Raw genomic sequence first — 19,999 nt, 5'->3', positions numbered from 1 at the left:
TCCACAGCTTGTACTACGAGCCACGTTCTCCAGCCCGGAACCCGCATCCGGCTGCGCCGGCTGTGCTCCTCGCAACCCCATGGTTGTAAAGCCAGGAGACCTACCTGACCCACACGAGGAAACTGAGGCCCAAAGCTAGAAGTGACCTGCCTGAGGTCCCCAAGAGTAAGTTCTCCCTGAGTGAGATCTGCACCCCATAACTTCTGACCGCCAGGCCTAGGAAAGGTAGGAGCTCGGAAGCCCACCGCCCCCTTTAACATCTGGAGTCAGGTCGAGTCTCCCTCTGCTCCAAACCTGAAGGATGTAGAGCTGGCACTTTCCTGACCGACGCCTCTCTCTCCTCCCCCAAGACGGACCATTTCGTCTTCCCGACATTGGCATCTTTGGGGCCCTCACCATGCGGTGCAGGCAGGAAGCTCCCAAGTGGTGGAGAGGAGTCAGGACCGCAGCCATTAGCACACAATGACCATAACAACGGCATTTTATGGAGAGCTGCCTCTACGCTTAACATGATCTCATTCAGCCCTCCCAACCACCATGTGAGGGTGGTACTATTACTATCCCCATTTTACCGCTGAGGGAAGGGAAACTCAGAGAAATGAAACAGCTGTTATGTGGTAGAGCCAGGACTGGAAGGTTTTGCCCCATTTCAAATCCTTCCCTTTTCACAGCCCCTAGCTATCCCTCTCAGCAAAAATTACGAGAAGGCTAAACCTGCCTCCCCAACAAGAAGCCCTGAAGAGGGAATTCCCTGGCAGTCCAGTGGTTGGAACTGCACCTTCACTGCCAAGGGCCTGAGTTCAATCCCTGGATTCCTGGTCAAGGAACTGGGATCCCAGAAGTTGCATGGCATGACCGAAAAGAAGCCCTGGGAGATACAAAGCCCTGGGTTGAAACAATCAGGGAAAGGTTTGAAAGAGAGTGCTGAATAATCTCATCCTTGAAAGAGGGTGAGAGGCCAGATGCAGATCCCAGGAAACAGTCTTCTACCACCTCTGGGTCCCTTATGTCACCATTACCCCTGGCTTCCCAGACACTCAAGAGTCTGGGAGGGGGCCAGTTGGCACTGGCTAGTGAAGTGTTTGCTGGGATGCTCAAAGGCTACTCACTCCTGTGCCTGTGTTGCTCGGTGTCAGTTTCCTTGTTATTTTCATTCAATCTGATTGCCAGCAGGAGAGATGAGGTCTGGCTGCCCCAGGATGGCCACACCAAGCTTTCTCATCTGCCCTAGCAGATCCCCATCTTGGCACACAGATCTTGGCCACTGCTGAGCCTAAGAGAGCCAAGGTGAGGCAGCTGAATACTGTGAGAAGGGCCTGGACTGGCCCCTATGGCTCTGCCATGAGCTGTGTGACACTGTTCTCTCTGTTGCCCTCTCTGGGCTTGAGTCAGCTGAGGTGACTTTATGATCCCTTCCAGCCTAACACCCTCAGTGCTATGGGATCACACCGCGTAACAAGTGATTTAGACCCCCCGCCAAATGGTAAGCTCCGGGAAGATAGGTACCACCTCTTTTCCACTGCCATATCCCCACCGACTAGCCTGGGGCCTGACTCGTAGTAGGAGCTTAATAAATATGTGTTCAGTGATGTCTGCTCAGTCTCCCTCAGGTACAAGCACAAGGGGAAGCCCATTCAGAAAAGCCCCAGGCTCCTCCTTTTACTAGCTGTGTGGTCGATCCTAAGCAAATCAGGTAACCTCCCTGTGTATAAGGTGGAGATATTAAGGGACTACCTGATAGGGCTGATTTGGGTATGAAACAAGAAAATGCAGGGGAAGTGCTGAGCACAAGTGCCTGGGAGCAGAGGCTGGGCTGGTCCCCCCTCCTGGCCCAATTCCAGCCTGCCAGTGTAGCAGTATAAGATTCCAGATATGGCCTGATCAAGCCCGCACAATGGGCCTATTATTTCCCCCAGTCTGGACATGACACATTGTTAATGCAGCCTAAGACTGCCGGGCTTCGGAGCCTTTCTCTCCCATGATTAGTTCCCATCAGGTTGTGCTCAACTAAACCATTCAGATCCTTTTCACTGGAGCTGGGGTCAAGTCAGGTCTCTCCCCCATCCTCTGCTTTGTGTAGTGTCTCCCCCTTCTTGAAGTTCACAGAACAGCAATACCATTTTGCTTATTCCAGCCGGTCGAAATTGTTTTGAATGCTGGTTCTATTGCCCCCTCTTTTCTCTCCTTCTCTAAGTTTAGATCCAGGCTGCTCCTTGCGACTTCAACTACACCATCCAGCCAGTTGGTCAAGACAGAGCCCCATAACACACCTCTAGAGACGCATTCACCATTGACCGAATCAGGGCCCTGCTAATACAACAGCTCCCAATTATTGCTGGGTAAGCACTGTACTAAGTGTTTTAGGTATATACCATCTCATTTACTCACAACATAACTGGGGAGGGTAGTTTTTATTATCCCTACTTTATAGATGATGAACCTGAGGCTAAGAGAGGGAAAGCAGGGACCAGTTTTATACACCCAGAGTCAGGTCCCTTTTTCTGACCGTGAGCTTGGATGTAAACTTATCACTTAGAGATGTCGTCCTCTGGCTACACACAGTCCTGACCACATGTCTCCATGGCCTTCTGGGGTACTGTTGCTCCTTCCCCCAACACCACCAGGCCTGGGACCCAAGGGGCTTTGCTGAGGCTTCAGTCCAAGGTCGGCAGAGGGCAACCTTATCAAGCTCCATTAGCCTCAGGAGCCTGGAGGGGAGACCTGGGCCCATTCTTCACAGCAACATTCTTTTCATCTAGGATAGCAGTGAGGACAAGGGCTTCTCCCTGAGGAGCAGAAAGGCTGCTCCCCACTCTGTAGTGGTGCTATCCTTGCGGCCAACCTTGACCCTTTCTGGATCTAGCCCAGCTTCACAGCCGAGGGCAAATACATTTCAGAGCTCCCCTTGTTGCTCTCCACCTGTCGGTGGCCTCACAGGGCACCATGCCCAGCCTGGTGGGCTTCTTCATAACTTTGTGTACTCCCCTGAGGGCCTTTGGGGAAGGCCACTGGGTCCCCTGAGCTTCTTGGAAGACAGAGCAATGGAGTTAAGTGCAAAGATTCCAAGGACAGGTCACCTGGCTTCATAGCCTGTCTCTACCATACAGTTTACTCTTGGGCAAATTACAAAATCTCTTGGGCCTCACTTTCCTCACCTGTCAAATGGAGATAATAAGTCTGTGTTTTGGGCTCCCTAGGTGGCACAGTGGTTAAGAATCTGCCTGCCAATGCAGGGGACACGGGTTCGATCCCTGTTCCAGGAAGATCCCACATGCTGCAGAGAAACTAAGCCTGTGCGCCACAATTATTGAGCCTGCGCTTTAGAGCCCATGAGCCACAACTATTGAACCCATGTGCTGCAACTAGTGAAGCCCATGCACCTAGAGCCTGTGCTCCACAACAAGAGAAGCCACGGCAATGAGGAGCCCGCGCACCACAACAAAGAGTAGCCCCCACTCACCTCAACTAAAGAAAGCCCGTGCACAACAAAAAAGACCCAATACAGCCAATTAAATAAATAAATTAATTAATTAATTAATTAAAAAAATAACAATTCTGTGTATCTCACAGTGTTGTCATGAGGATTAAATGAGGTCATTAGAATAGGGCTTGGCCTACAGTAAGCACTTTTTAAAAGAAAAATATTTATTTGGTTGCTCCAGGTCATAGTTGCAGCTTGCCAGCTCCCTAGTTGTGGCATGCAAACTCTTCATTGCAGCATGCATGTGGAAGCTAGTTCCCTGACCCGGGATGGAACCTGGGCCCCCTGCATTGGGAGCTCAGAATCTTAGCTGCTACACCACCAAGGAAGCCCCTGTAGTAAGCACTTAAAAAGATTTATCATCATCCACATCATCACCACCATCAACATCATTAGTAGTATCCTGGGTGAAACCACACCAAGGAAGGCCACTTAAGTCAGAGGGGAGAAAATTTGATGCAGATGGCTAGGGGCTAGATTTCTATCTGGTGATTCAAGATGGTATTTCTAGCCCAGTGGGATGCTGCCAGGGCAGAATTACCAGGTAGAGCTGTTGGGGTGTTGGTGCTAGGAGACTGTTGCTAAGTGAAGGTGTTGGCAGATGCCAGTGCTGTCAAGTGGGATAGGTTGCAGTCTGTTATCCAACAGTAAGATCTCGTTAGTCCCTAATTGGCAGATCCACCACCCTAACTTCTGAGAAAAGGAGCCCAGCCCATGCCTTCAAACACACTTATCTCAAGAGCCACTAGTAAGTTGACACCCTGGGTGGTGGTGGTCTGAGGTCTGAGGCTAGGGAATGGCCAGGTTGAAGAGCTTAGGGCTGGGCAACATTGGGACTATTGCTGGAGGCTATTCCCCACCCAGCCCTTTTGTTTGCTCTGGAGGGAGATGGTAGGGCAGAAAGTAGGAAGGAGGGATTCTTGAGGGTCCCAAGAGAGGCTCTTTGGGGAGGAAGTAGCTGAGGGCCCTTGAAGTCATCTGAGGCTACCAGTTCCTGCCTGGACGTTGGTTGGGCAATTGAGGGACAGGAGAGGCCTCAAGGCTGATCCACCAACTCAAGGCTGATCACTCCCCAGGGAAGCCTCCTATCCTGGGCTTCAGGACTGGCCTGGGTGATGGGTCTAACTTCTCAGCCTCAGTTGGGGCCGAGGGACATGGAGAGTGCCCAGAGATTCTTTGGGACACCTGGTGCCCCCTTCCCTACCAAGTGCCTCTGCATTTTCTCATCCTCAGCTCCCCCAAGTTCAAGCTCCCCTCCAGAAGAGATGGCCCTACTTCCAAGGAAGACTCTGACCACCAAGGTGACGTAAGAATGATGGAGTGGAAGAAGCTGTGTAGGTCAGCCTTGGCTCAGAAAGCCATGCCATCTGAGGCCATGGCACAGTTCTGAGGGAGCCTCAGTGGTTGGACCAACCTATCAGGTAGCCTCTGGGGTGCAAGATCAGGTGAGATGCTCTCTGGCCAGGAGCCCAGAACCTGGCCTCAGAAGAAGGGGTGGGGACTGAAGCCTGAGTGATACCGCTCTCTTACTGCCTGGCCAGGCCTCTGCCCTCCTTCTCTTTATGTTCATTTCATATTCCTGCTTGGCAGCTGTGCCTTGATCTGCTGACTTTGACCCTCACAGAGCTGGAAGACTCTTTGAGTAAGTGACTTGTTGGACTTAGGCCAACATGGCAGAAGCAGAATCTGCCTTGGGAAGCCCTGAGGTCCCACCTCCCATCTGGGTCTCCTTTTACCTATCTGCACAAAAAAGCATCTGGACAGCCCAACACTGTGCAATGGCTGCTTCCACTTCCACTGTGGCATGCAGAGAACTCTGGCTTTTGGTGGCTACCTTCAGATACAGTGATAACCTTGTGATCCTATGGTTATTAGGAGCAAGAGATAAGCATAGCTGGGGCCCTTAGAGAGTTTGTCCTGGAGTCAGGCTCATCAGGGTTTGAATCTAGTTCTGTCTCTAGCCAGCTCTGTGACTTTGGGTAGGTCAGTTCAGTTCTCTAAGCCTCATTTATCTAATCTGTAATTTATCTGATCATAGTTTTACGGGATCAGGTAAGACAATGTATGCGTACAAAACAGACCTTACAGTTGGCTCTCAACAGATGTTAATTTCTTTCCTTTGATCCCTCTGATTGGCAGGATGTCTTTTTTTGTATAAATTTATTTATTTTATTGGCTGCATTGGGTCTTCATTGCTGCACACGGGCTTTCTCTAGTTGCTACAAGTCGGGGCTACTCTTCATTGTGGTGTGCGGGCTCCTCATTATAGTGGCTTCTCTTGTTGCGGAGCATGGGCTCTAGGCACATGGGCTTCAATAGTTGTGGCACACAGGCTCGATAGTTGTGGCTCATGGGCTCTAGAGCACAGGCTCAATAGTTGCGGTGCACGGGCTTAGTTGCTCCACGGCATGTGGGATCTTCCCAGAACAGGGCTCCAACCTGTGTACCCTGCATTAGCAGGTGGATTTTTTTTTTTAATAAATTTATTTATTTATTTTATTGGCTGTGTTAGGTCTTTTTTGCTGTGTGCGAGCTTCTTTAGTTGCGGTGAGTGGGGGCTACTCTTCATTGTGGTGCGCGGGCTCCTCATTGCCGTGGCTTCTCTTGTTGCAGAGCATGGGCTCTAAGCGCGTGGGCTTCAGTAGTTGCAGCACATGGGCTCAATAGTTGTGGCTCACAGGCTCTAAAGCACAGGCTCAATAGTTGTGGCACACTGGCTTTGTTGCTCTGCAGCATGTGGGATCTTCCTGGAACAGGGCTCAAACCCGTGTCCCCTGCATTAGCAGGCGGATTTTTAACCACTGTGCCACCTAGGAAGTCCAGCAGTATGTCTTTGATTGATAGACAATGGGAAAACACTTTATGATCTGGGTTTAAAACTTAACAGTTGAGGGCCTTAAATCAAAAAAAAAAGAAAAAGAAAGAAAAAGAAAAGGATACTTGGGGGAGGAGCTATAAAGGTGGCCTTGTCAGCACGTTCACAAGGACTATCCCACCCAACAGCACCGAGGTGAGTAAAGCATGGATAATCTTATCCTTTGAAAAAGTGACATCAAATCCTGGAGACAAATGGAAGCAGACGAAGTTATGGAATGATGTGGCAAAGGTCTAATCTGTCTGAGTACACATTTGAAAACCCCAGATTCTGGGGACTTTCCTGGCAGTCCAGTGGTTAAGACTCTGCACTTCCACTATAGGGGCAAGCTTTCAATCCCTGGTCAGGGAACTAAGATCCCACATGGTGCACAATGTGGCCAAAAACAGCAACAAAAACAACAAAAAGCCAACCAAAAAACCCCACTCTTATTATATGTTGACTGAAATGTCACAGTTGAAATGGCATTATGTGAAACTGCCCATTCCACTGAAGTTCTGAAATCTTTCATCATGGAAATAATTTCCATGTTTCTCTTTTATAGTAAACTAATGATATCCAAACTAAAAAGAAAGAAAAAAAAGAAGAAGAAAACACCAGCTTCTGTTCAAGGGGTGGAAGTCTGGGAAGCCTTCACACAGGAGGTGGTGATGCAGCCAAACCCTGAAGGATGAGTATGAGTTCCTGAGACAGGGAAGGGCATGCCAGGCAAAGGGAACACCACAGACATGGAAGTGCGGTGGAGGATGGTGGGTACAGAGACCCTGAGCAGCTTGGGCTGGCTGGGCATTTGCTAGCTGAGGAACTGGTGAGCCCTGAGGCTGAGAAGATGGAAGGAGGCCTTGTATCCTCATCCTGAAGACACTAGGGAGCCGTTAAAAGGATTAAATGCAGAGGAGTAAAATGACCACATCTGTACGTTATAAAGATGACACTGACTGGCCATCTTCAAACCCTCATCTCATCTCTCCTGGACTGTTGCAGCAGTGCCCTAACTGGTCCCCTCTGATCCTATCTCCAACAACAGATGAACTTTTTTTTTTTTTTAATTTGGCCTCACCACGTGGCCTGTGGAATCTTAGTTCCCCGATCAGGGATTGAACCCAGGCCCTCAGCAGTGAAAGCGTGGGACCCTAACCACTGGACCGCCAGGAAATTCCCCAACAGATGAATTTTTAAAAACAAATATGATCTTTTCATCCCCCTTTTTAAGGTCTACCTGTTTTATGTGTTCAATAAATGTTTGATAAATGAAAGACTAAATGAGTGAAGGGGCTCTAAGAACCCCTTCCTCCATGTTTCTGGGCCTCTGGGTCTACATAAAGCACTTCCTAATTTCCTTTCTGGTAGGAGTGAGAGCAGAGAAAGGAAGGAGCTTTCTCAAGATCACAGAGCAAGTCGGTAGCAGTGGGACTCTCTTTCCCATTCTTTTGGCATTCTGAGGGCCAGCTCTTGCAGAGAAAGCCCCCTGGTATCTGAGTCCCCCAAGTCGGACCCTCCAGACCAGGGCTGGGAGTACCACAGAACATTCCCGTGCCACACACACAGACACCAGCTCCTTGTTCCCTTCTGCCAGGAATAGAGTTGAGTTCTGGAATTCCTCCTCCCTGCAAGTCTAGGGAGGAGGAATTCCAGAACTCAACCCTATTTATTCCAGAACCCTATTTATTCCAGAATTCAACGCTGTTTGTTTGTTTGTTTGTCTGTTCGTTTTATTGGCTGTGTTGGGTCTTCGTTGCTGCGAGTGGGCTTTCTCTAGTTGCGGAGAGCGGGGGCTGCTCTTCAATGTGGTGCGCAGGCTTCTCATTGCTGTGTCTTCTCTTGTTGCGGAGCACAGGCTCTAGGTACCCAGGCTTCAGTAGTTGTGGCTTTTGGGCTCAGTAGTTGTGGCTCACAAGCTCTAGAGCACAGGCTCAGTAGTTGTGGCACACAGGCTTAGTTGCTCCACAGCATGTGGGATCTTCCTGGACCAGGGATCGCACTCGTGTCCCCTACATTAGCAGGCGGATTCTTATCCGCTGTGCTACTAGGGAAGTTCCTCAGCTTGCAGTCTTGATCTCTGCCTTTGGGGCTGCCTCTAGGAGGAGTATCAAGGATTTGCTAGGCTCTGGGCTGAGTGTGGGGTTCTGGGCCACCCTAACTAGTAGGCTGGACATCTGAGCTCTGGAGCTAAGATGAGTCTGTGCCGGATTCTAGGCTTTTGGGTAGGTTCTGAGCTGGATTCTAGGCTGCTCTGGAGCTAAGATGAGTCTATGCTGGATTCTAGGCTTTTGGGTAGGTTCTGAGCTGGACGCTAGGCTGCTCTGGGCTCTAGACTTTGGGCTTAGCTTTGCTCTGAATTCTGGCTTCTGAGCTTTGGGGCCTCTGGCTCTAGGTTCTAGGCTGTGACCAGGTTATAGGCTGAGGGCCCAGCTCTGTGTTCTGAGCTTTGATTTTTGGCTCTGGCTGGTCTTTGGGCTAGGACTGAGCTGTGCTCTGGGCTCTGTGATCTGGGTTCTGGGCTGGATTTTGGACCAGGGCTTGGGCTTGTTTGGGCTTTGGGTTCCAGGCTCTGAGTTATACTTTGGGGTTGGACTGGGCTGAGTTCTAAACCCTAGGTGGTAAGCTGCCATCTCTGTCCTCTGAATTCCAGGCTCTGAGCTTACATTAGGAGGCAGGGGTCGCAGAAGGGAGAGCAGAAAATTCTTGAGCTTCTCATTTCACCCCATTTCTCTTTCTGGAGACTTTCAGCTTTAATTCCTTCTAGAGGAGAAGGCCAAAGTGAAGGTGGTAGTAGACTTCCTCGAGCTGCCAAGGACTTCCCTGTTCGCCAGGAAGAATGAGAAGTGAAGGGTAGGGCAGGTGGTATATGGAGGGGTCCTCAGGTGGGCAGGATCTGTTCTGCTTGTTATCAAGGACCTTCCCACAGAGCAGAGAGCAGTGAGGAAGCACAGGTGCAGCTCATAGCAACCATGGGCTGAGACAGAGCAAGGGGCTCCCCCGACCCCCACCTTCCCTTTCCTTTCCAGGAGACATCACCCCACCCTCTGTTGCAGCTTGGAGTTGGGCTTGAAGCTCTCAGACCCCAGAAGAGGTAATTTCCAGGGCTTACCAAAGCTTTGGCTCAAGCCCATCCCCTTACCATGACTGCCTTCTCCCTTACAATGGATCACTCTACATTTTACTCCCCTTCCTCCTCCACCTGCCCTGGAGCCTTTTGTCCAGCAGGACTCGTACCCAACCCCACTGCTGGACATGCTCACCCCACGATGCTGCCATGATGAAAGGCCCACGTGCAGGTGACAGAATTCACTGAAGGAGCAGGAATTCCTATAGGGAAATAAAACTAGGAGAAATCATTTAAAATTGTACATGACTGCCTGAGGGGGAAAAAAAACAACCAAAACTTGTTAAAAGGATGTCCCTTCATAGTACACTCAGTTCCTAACTTTATTCTCCTGTCTCAGATCTTCCTTCCCTCACACCCACAGAAAAAGACCACCTTTTCAGTTCTCCACTGGGCAAAATCTCCATCACGCTCTGTGCAGGAAACCTCACCCGCTAAGGCACATGGGATCACATCAACAGGATAAGAAATACTTAGCAGAATACTTCCCAAAGTCTGAATTATTCAGTCTAGAAGAATTTCACAGCAAGAGTATGGAAAGGTACAGGAAATAGCCTTCACCACACAGCCTAGGGTGGGCTTGGCAATTTTGATTCTCAGTGTTCTGTCCCTTTAAAGTCTTTCCACCAATGAGGAGTAATGAGCTATGCCTCCTCCTCATTGTTCAGATTTGGCCTTTTGGGGTGAGTGAGGATGGCGGGGTTGGGGTGGGATGGTTAAATGCAGATCAAATACACACATACACACATACCCCTATAAAATATGTGTTTATTCTCAGCAACAATATAGTCTAAATCCATATGGAGGAAGGAAAACACTTTCTTTTTTTTTTTTTAAATGGGATCTTCCTGGAGCAGGGATCGAACCCGTGTCCCCTGTGTTGGCAGGTGGATTCTCAACCACTGCTCCACCTAGGAAGCCCCAGAAAACACTTTCTTAAGAGCCTATAATCCAGTGCCTGCCCATAGGAGGGATAACTTGAATTATCTTTTAGAGCAACGGCAGATCCTCTGAGCACATCCTCTCATTTCAGGCTATGCCTCAGCCTACCATGCATTAAAAACAGGCCTGCAAAGAGCATCAACCTATGATAGTCCCTCTTGGGCATATAATGTCCTTGTAAGATCTTTGAAATGATTACTTCCTTTACTTTGGACCAGATGAAAATCATGGAGGATGGAGGGCTTGAATTCTTCCTGCCCCAGAGCAGAGCAATCCAGAAGTGTGGGGCATTGGGTTTTCCAAGTACATACTCGTTCTTTACATCTCAGCTCCAGTCCCCCACTGTGACCATGGCATCCTCCCTTACAGCTCTGTCCTAGAAAAGCCTCACTCTAAAACACACAGGACTGTGAACCTCCTGGGCATGCTCAGTTCTTAACATGTTTCCTGTTTGATCATTCTGTCTTCCCAGCCTTCAGGAGCCCCAGGATACAGGGACAAGACCAAGATCCCTTCATTCAGATGAGCATTCACTGAGCCCTGACTCTGTGTCAAGCAGAGTCCTCAAGGAGTTCAGAGTTTAGAGGGACAGGTAAATAAATCATTACAGTTAGGATCTGATTTTAAGAAATATGGTAGAGGGAAACAGAGGAGAGATATGGGCGTGGTTGCCATATCACACAACTCTGGGGGTCTATTATGACTGGTCCCCCCGGAGTTGTGCAATGAGATGGCCCCGGTCATGTGAAAGCTCATAGGAAGTATCTGATCCAGTCTGGAGAGTCCCTTGAGGATACCAGGCATTAGCTGAGGCTCAAAGGGCAAGTTTGCCAGGCAGATGAGGAGTGAAGGACAATCTAGACAGAGCAAACAGCACATACGAAGCCACAGAGGGGTGAGGCGAGATGCTAAATGCTGGGAAATGTCAGGAAATCCATTTTGGCTGAAGCACAGAGCACATGTAGGAAAATGCCGAGAGCTTTCTGTTAAATGAGTTAATGAATGCAAGAGGGACTGAAATAACAAAAATCATAATCACCAACATTTATTAACCACTCACTTTATGCCAGGCACTGTACTAAGTGGTTTCGGTGAATTTCTCTTTTAACTTCACCACATCCCCATGAAGTAGGTTCTTTAATATCCTCTCCTCTGCAGATAAGTGCAGAGAAGTTAATTAGCATGCTCAAGGTTACAGAGCTACTGGCAGAGCCAGGATGGAAACTCAGATGTCCTGGACTCTAGAACGCTGAGCCCTTGACCCCTGCTTCTTTCAGCACTAGGCCCCTTAACTTTGGGCAGGGGTGGCCTCAGTGCAGAGCCAGGTGGACACCAGCAGTCCCATCAGCCCCTCTTTGGGCTTCCCCAGCAGCAGTGCTTTCATTGGCCATCAACATTGACAAGAGTCAATGGTTCCACTGAGACCCTGAGCAGAAAGGGGAAATGAGCAGGGAGTCTCATGAGTGAAATCTCCAGTCTTGTGTGAGAAGCCCCTGGGATTCCCAGAGCTCCTAGGAGGACTTTGAGTGGGGCTGGGGTCCTGCAGAACTGGGGAAAAAAAAACAAAAACCCACCATGTGGTGACCTTGTATTTATCCTAGGCATGGTGTGGCCTGCTTACACCCTGAAAAAATGTCAAATTCTCTTCAACTCTCTCATGTCTGCACATCCACGCCACCTATTTTTCAACCCCATCAGGACTTCCCATCCCTCAACACACCCCCATCCTCTCCCAACCTAGCAGCCCTTCCTAGTTGTACTTTGTCTTTCCTCCACAGGGCTGGCATCTCTCTGGAGGACACCTTCCCCTGTTCTCATCCTGGGTCAAACCCAACTGATTCCTTTCTCTGCTCCTATGCCAGGCTACTGTGAGCTGCTGGAGGAAACCTTGGAATTACATATGGTCTCAGAGGTCACCGGCTCTGCAGCCCTTTGCTAGATCCTTGCCAGCTCTTAGGCTTTTTTCTCAGCCTCATTCTAGGGCGTTTCCCCCTCAACATGAGCTTAAAGGACCTCTTCCTTTAACCCTCTTTTCTCTTTACCCCAGACTCTCCCACCACTTCAGTGACTGTATTTATACTAATAGCCTATATTATATTCTATACTAATATACAAATAACTCCTCAATCACAGCTCTACCCAAATCTGGATGCCTGAATGTGTATTTCACATGGTTGTTAATAAAAACTAACTTTTTTTGATTTATTAGACACTGTGCTTGATAGATGACATGGACCCTGCCCTCGTGAGCTCACAGTCTGATGAGCAAATAGAACTAGGCAATTAGAATAGAGAGTGTTGGCAGACAGAGCTGGGGTGACAAGAGGAGAGACAGCTGTTCCAAGGAAAATGTATCAGTTAGGCTTGGATTTGGCTGCAGGTGACAGAAAACCCCAAATCACAGTCATTACAACCAGTTAGAAGTCTGGGAAATAACTAGTCCAGAGCTAGTGTGGTGGATCCATGACGGTCAGAGACCCTGTGCTTTCTGTTTTATTGCTCTACCATCTTCTGCCATACTTAACACAATGCTTCTATCTCACTGTCCAGGATGGCTGCTTAAGCTCTGGTCATCACGGCTGCATTCCAGTCAGTCCCAAGGAGGAAGGTGTGAAAGCCGCATACTCTCCCTTTAAAAACAGTGCCTGGAGATTGCACAAAATCCTTCTGCTCACAAGCTGTTGAGTAGCACTTAGTCACAGAGCCACACCTAGCTGCAAGGAATTCTGGGAAATAGAGCTTTTACTCCAGGCCAACTTTGTGCCCAGCTAAAGAGCAGTGTTCTGTGACTGAGGACAAGCAGGGTAATGGATATTAGGGGACCACGAGTAGTTTCAGCTTCAGAAAACATCCTGATGCGCTGACGCTTAACCTGCATTGTGAGGATGAATCAGAGCTGGCCAGGCAGATGAGGATGTCTCAGGCAGTGGGCTGCAGAGTACATCGTTGGAAATGCACGTTATTCAGGGTGTCTCCAGCACGGAGTGAGGGAAGACACATACAGGATCACATTATCTAAGGAGTGATTCTGAGAGGGGAGACATGACCCATTCAGAGGAAAGAGGCACACCTAGAGCTGGGACAGGGAGCAACCAGCCTGAGTTAAAATTCAAGCCTGAATATGGCTTGGCCTTAGAAGTCCCTAAGCATTCCTCCTCTGGCCTGGAGTTCCAAGGGATGCCGACTTGCACTTGGGTTAACGCTGCATAACAGGGAGGATCTGCAAGCTCTGGAGCTGGGCTGCAGTTCTGAGATAACCATTTAGGATTGGCTGGCCTCAGCAGCCTCAACCACTGGTCAAAGGCAGAGCAGTGCTCACATGAGCTACCAGCTGTAGCATCCTCCCCAGACACATCACCAGGCCTTCCAAAGGTTGTATTTATATCCCCGGGCTGTTTGCAGACAACAGGGCAGGGCAGTCAGCTGGGCATGGAGCGTCTGGCTCTCTGGAGAATAGACCCAACCCCCTTGACTTGGCCCCTACTGCCCTTTTCTGCTTTTTCAGCACGTGGACAATGACCTTGGCCTGTGTCATTTCAGGGAATTCAGAGGGGAATTTCAGATATGCCAACACCTCCCCACTGCCCACTGCCTAACAGAGCTCTCCAGCTCACACTCTCTCCCTGCCCCACATCACATACAGACACACCACATACACACATTGCTTGGACCACATACCCAGGTCCACATCTATCTCCACATATACAGTTATCCATACGCAAAAGTCACATACACACACCACACACATGCTACATATAGGCGCAGCCCTCCAACTACCCCCCATCATGTATAGACACACACACATCACCTACAGACATATACACACTACACATGATATTTTAACATGCCTATTCCTACCATACACCATGCTACATATACATCCATACCTACACATACACACACCTTCACATCACACCCAGACCCCCACTGATGGTGGTTCCTGGGTTTGGGGCACAGGGTCCCCAAGTTCCCTTATCCATAGGAACCCTTGCCTTCTGAGCTTTGATGGGACAGAGACTCACTGAGGCAATCAAAGGGGAGAAGGAGTCACCCTACCTCCCCAACCGAAATATATATACTCAGCCCACAACAAAGAGGGAAGACTGGCCTTTCCCCCGTTACTCTATGGACTCGTGTTTGTACCTGATGTCAGGGACATGGAGTTGTGGGCAGGGGCTCCAGTATTCCAGTAAGGTACTTTGGTTCTGTCCCCACAGCCCAAGATGCCCTAGGGACAACAGTGCCAGCCAGAAGCCTAGAAACAAGGCTGTGCCAGGCCCAATAATGTCATAGTGGCAGAAGAGCCCTTATGCAATGGGCACTGGAATGTGAAGGGCACCTGCAGGAACCAACCCAATGGACCTGGCCAAGGGTGATGAGGAAAGGCCTTCATGGTTGTTGACATCTATTCACCACGCCTGTAGGGACTCCACAGCCTTGTCTCCTGCCATTCTCACACCCACTGTTGTTCCATTTTGTAGAGAAGAGAATTGGGGCCCCAAGGATCACAGCCAGTAAATGGCAGGCTCTTGTTTTGAACCTGGGACTATTTGTCCTCATAGCACTGGTCAGGGCCCTGACCTTGGGCTGGGATGCTGCAGCAATGTGGCTCAGGGGCAGGGGTAATCCTGGAAGTGAGCAGGCTGTATAGGGCTCTGTTTACTCTCTTCCCATGTTCTCTCCCTCCTTCTAACTGGGGAGTACTGAGGCAGGAAACCTCAGCTCAGGAAAGTGGAGCTGGGGATTGGGAGGGTGGGAAACAGTTGGATGGATTGTGTGTCTGGCCCCAATGCTATAGGCTAAGCCTATACTTGTCCTGGATATTGAGCCAAAGCTGATGCAAGGCCAGGAGCTGGAGCTATAGCTTGAAGCAAGTCAGAGCTAGAATCAGAGTTGGGGCTGAGCCAGGAGCCAGACCTGGAGCTGCTGCTGTTGCTAGAGTGAATCCAGGCCACATCAAGGGACTGAACCTGCAGCCGGAGCCAGGATAGAGGGGTTGGAGGATGGAGGTTAAGGGATTCCCAGCTCATGCTTACAGAACATTCCCAGTATGTCAGGTACTGTGCTGGGTGCAAAGGGAGAGACACACAGGAGCTTATGCTACTCAGTAGGCAAGATAGAGTCAGAAACACCAAGACCTTTGATCTAGGATGTACTTGGCTCTAGCAAAAGGGCCTTGCCTGCAGCTGGGCCTCTGACGGTGGCCAGAACTTCGATCCAAGGTGTACTTGGCTCGGACAAAAGGGCCTTCCCTGAAGCTGGGCCTCAGACGGTGGCCAGGACTTCAGTTGGCAGAGATGGATGAGGGAGATTGCAGTAGGCCAAGCCAGCAGCGGGTGCAAAGGTCCTGTTCAGAAGAGGGTGAAGCAGATCCTGTTTGGCTGGCGGGGGTGGGAGCAGGGAGCACGAGCCCAGGGGCCTGGTTACCTGCTGGAGACTTGCCCTTTATCCAGAGAGCAACGTGATATCGTTGGCAGGTATTAAGGACAATGACATGGCCAGACTTGGGTTGTAGGAGAGACCTCTGGCTGCTCATGTGGAGGAGGGACTGGGGTGGAGGTGGGAGAACTGGAAGGTGGGGAGACTAAGGACGAGGCTGATGTAAAGGCCAACGCAGGAGATCACGAGGCCCAAACTGGGGCAGTGACTCCAGGACTGGAGGAAAGGGGACATATGCAAGATCTGTAGAGGGGTAGGATTGACAGGTAATTATAATTCTTTTTTTAGTTTCTTTAAATAACTTTTTTAATGGTTTATTTATTTATTTAATTTTTAATTTATTTTTTGGCTGCGTTGGGTCTTCGTTGCTGCGTGCAGGCTTTCTCTAGTTGCCTCGAGTGTGGGCTACTCTTCAATGCAGTGCGCGGGCTTCTCATTGCGGTGGCTTCTCTTGTTGCAGAGCATGGGCTCTAGCTGCACAAGCTTCCATAATTGTGGCACATGGGATTAGTAGTTGTGGCTCTCACACTCTAGAGCACAGGCTCAGTTGCTCCACTGCAGGTGGAATCTTCCCAGACCAGGGATCAAACCCGTGTCCCCTGCATTGGCAGGCGGATTCTTTTATTTTTTTTTTTATTTTTTACAATAAACTGCATATATTTAGAGTGTACAATTTGTTATCCCAATCTCTCAATTCATTCCGCCCCCAACCCTCCCCGCTTTCCCCACTTGGTGTCCATATGTTTGTTCTCTACATCTCTGTCTCTATTTCTGCCTTGCAAACTGGTTGATTTGTACCATTTTTCTATAGTCCACGTATATGTGTTAATATACAATATTTGTTTTTCTCTTTCTGACTCACTTCACTCTGTATGACAGTCTCTAGGTCCATCCATATCTCTAAAAATGTCCCAGTTTCATTGCTTTCTACAGCGGAGTAATATTCCATTGTATGTATGTATCACATCTTCTGTATCCATTCATCTGTTGATGGATATTTAGGTTGCTTCCATGTCCTGGCTATTGTAAATAGTGCTGCAATGAACATTGGAGTGCATGTGTCTTTTTGAATGATGGTGTTCTCTGGGTATATGCCCAGTAGTGGGATTGCTGGGTCATATGGTGGCAGGCGGATTCTTAACCACTGCGCCACCAGGGAAGTCCAGTAATTAATTTTTGATTGAGTGTGAGGGCAAGGATGAAGCCTAGGAGGACACCCAAGGTAGAGCCCAAGTCTCAGGGAGACTGAGAAGCCATCACAGAAGTGGGGCCACCCCAAGAGAAACCATAGGGATGGAGCCTGAGCTCCAGCCTTCTCCTCCCAACTCTGCCTCTCACCAGCTGCATATCTTTGACATGTTATTTATGTTCTCTGCTCCCCAGTTTCCTCTTCCATAGAATGGAGAAAATTGCATTTCCTCTGTAGAGTTTTTATGAAGGTCGGATAAAACATGCATGATGGTGTCTGGCACATAGTAAGAGTTAATGCATGTTTCAAAGCTCAGCCCTGCCCAGATCTCTGGCTCCCAAGCAAGACCACCGGCCTCTATGGATAACAATCGAGATACCTCTTGGTCACAAGGGGTGGGGTTCCCTCGCTTGACCTGTAGTTATCCTACCATGTGGCAGCTCCAGGTACCTCTGGACTCCCAACTTCCCCACAACTGAGAATGTCCTGGGTGCCCTGTTTGCTCACTCTGCAGCCAGAGGGGCCCAGCTGGGCCCTTCCACTGAGCTCCCCTTCTCAGTAGTGTCCCAGAGGCCCACCAAGTGACCCTGGGGGGCAAGAAGGAGCTAATGAAGGGCACTTAGATGTTCTGAACTTGACTGGAGTCTTGCCGCCTTCTTACCCTTCAGGCTACATCAGGCTCTGGTCAGAACCCCTCCTCCTTAACTATTCCTCAGTCCACCTCTGAGATGAGGTAGTGGTGAGAGGTCCAGTGCTACAGATGGAGGATAAGTCTCCCTGGGGAGGAAGGGGATGTAAAAGGAAGAGATTCCGGACCCCACAGAGTCTTGCAGGCTCCTTTCCTCCTCCTGTTATATCTTCCAATTCCTTCAATGCCTTAGACCCTTAATGTTAACAGGTCCTCAAGGTCCATCCATCCTGGGCCTTCTGTTCTTCCCAAACACCCCTGGGCCTCCTGTCTCACCAACAATGCATCTTAGTGCCAGCTCTCTTTCCTGAGCACCAGATCTGAGATATCTCACTGATCTCATGACTGACGCAGACTCTCAGACCCCACATGGCTGAAAATAAACTCATTCCCCTCTTCTGGACCCTCAGGTCAGTGAATGGGTATACCTCCCACCCATTCCCTCATGCCAGAAACCCAAGAGTCAACCTATCTTCCTCTCTCTCCCCCATTCCCCACATGCTGTCAATTCTACTTTCGAAATACCTGACACCTGTCTGTTCCTTCTCTCCACCTCCACTCCATTTCCTGGTAAGGTCTCCTCCACACCTTCCACCTAATCACTAACGTCTGGCCTTTAGTCCAGCTGTGAAAACTCAAAGGACTTCAGATCTTTTCTTTGGTTCAGGGGATGCAAATAGCATAAACTGCCCCATCCTAACACATTTAAGAAAAAAATTTTTTTCAGGAGATGTCCCAGAAGGCAACATTTTAAAGCCAAGGCAATCAATAACCACAACTTAAACATAATATCTGCCTTTCAAAATAAATTTGCCTTGCAGACCCTTGCAACAGGAGAATTGCCTGAGTTTTGTTTTTTTGTTTCTTTCTGGTACAACAATTAACACCACTTTGCAAAAGATGTAGGAAAATACGCTATAAATAAAGAGACTGCCTCTAGCACAATACCCAATAGCAGGTTATGAAACACAAGCTTCTCAGACCATCAATTTTTTTAAATGAAGCCCAAATCTGAGATTTAGATGAAATTTCACAACATTCAAATGTTGGCAATCAGTTTTCAAAATCTTTAAAACCACTCTTCAGGCCTCCAGTGTGCAACTTTGGGACCCTCTAGTGCATTCTCCATGCCACTCTTGAAATGGTCTTTTGCAATAATAAAAATTATTTTTTGAAAAGATCCTACACTTAATGCTGACTGCTTGCAGCCATGGCTCCAAGTGCTTCACGTGGAATTCATTTACTCCCAACACCCCACAAAGTAGTGGAGCTAGTCTACTCATTTACCCCAAAGTTGCACCCGGTGAGGTCCAGAGAGGTTAAGTCATTTGCCCAAGGTACACAGCTACTGAGTGGCAGAGTCAAGGTTCCACCCAGCCATCTGACCACAGAGCCACCAACTGTGAAGGTCCTTGGGATCGTGCACCAGTGTCTGCGGAAGCTTGATAACTAAGGAATACGTGAATGAGCGAAGGCCTGAAGGCAAGAGGGCAAATGGAGTCTTCTCTGCCCAGAACTACCTGCCCGAATGCCGCGGGCCCCGCCCCAGCAGCGAACGCCAAGAACGCGCGCCAGGGAGTCCGTGGCGACTCGGCGGGAGCGGGCCTTGCACAATGCAGGTGCCGGCTGCTCCCTCCCTTCCGCCGCTTTGAGGCTCCCGGACAGCCCCAGCCACCGCTTCCTGCGCACACCCCCCGGGCCTGAGACGTCCGGCTGCCGCCCTCCGCCCCACAAGCCCCAAGCCTGGAGTCGGGGAGGGTTCACTTCCTGGCTGTGTGCTCGCGGCAGGTCTGCCAGCGGTACCACCACGGATTTGTTGCCTCCTGCTCCTTCCCGTCCGACGCCCCTTCCTTGACTCGCCGAGTGTCAGGGTGGTCCGGGACTCAGAGCCAATTTGAATTCAGCACCCACCCCACCCCTCCACAAGTAGGATAACGATAGTAGCTTTACATCACGGAACCCCTTGTAGGTGATGGGAAAGCCCAGCTGAGAGCTCTGTATGGATAATCTCCTTTAATCTTCACAACGGCCATGGACGATGAGTATCGCTATTTGACAAGTTAGGAAACTGAAGACCAGATTGGTTAAGTGCCTTTCTCAGATCGTGCAGTAAGGGGATGAAGGAGCCCAGATCTGTCTGACACCAGTGTCTTGCTTGTTCCAGTACAGTGTTCTGTGTAGCTGATTCAATGTTTTGGCCCAGGGACTGGAGCCAGGCCTGGGAAGACTGACCCAGATAGGAGCTTTCCCTGGCCCTCAGGAAGCAACTCTTCTGATAC

General features: G+C 49.5%; 1 protein-coding gene across 4 annotated transcripts in view; it reads left to right on the top strand.

Annotated features, from left to right (window-relative positions):
- The first annotated feature begins 27 nt into the window (after window positions 1-27).
- The window catches only part of MYCL (MYCL proto-oncogene, bHLH transcription factor), a 36,832-nt gene continuing 16,860 nt past the window's right edge, over window positions 28-19,999 (top strand). Inside the window, exons 1-4 of one of the 4 annotated variants that reach the window (XM_057706421.1) lie at window positions 42-165; window positions 2,195-2,339; window positions 4,144-4,229; window positions 4,715-4,926. The gene's annotated coding sequence lies outside the window, so the exon portion shown is untranslated. Of the gene's footprint in view, window positions 166-206; window positions 226-2,194; window positions 2,340-4,143; window positions 4,230-4,714; window positions 4,927-19,999 lie in introns of those variants that run through there. The other 3 variants (XM_057706413.1, XM_057706430.1, XM_057706440.1) reach the window with 3 other exon arrangements.

Source organism: Hippopotamus amphibius, chromosome 1 (genome assembly GCF_030028045.1).
Source record: "Hippopotamus amphibius kiboko isolate mHipAmp2 chromosome 1, mHipAmp2.hap2, whole genome shotgun sequence".
Lineage (NCBI taxonomy): Eukaryota > Metazoa > Chordata > Mammalia > Artiodactyla > Hippopotamidae > Hippopotamus > Hippopotamus amphibius.
The sequence above is the reverse complement of the archived record's forward strand: the minus strand, read 5'-3'. Positions and strand labels throughout refer to the sequence as shown.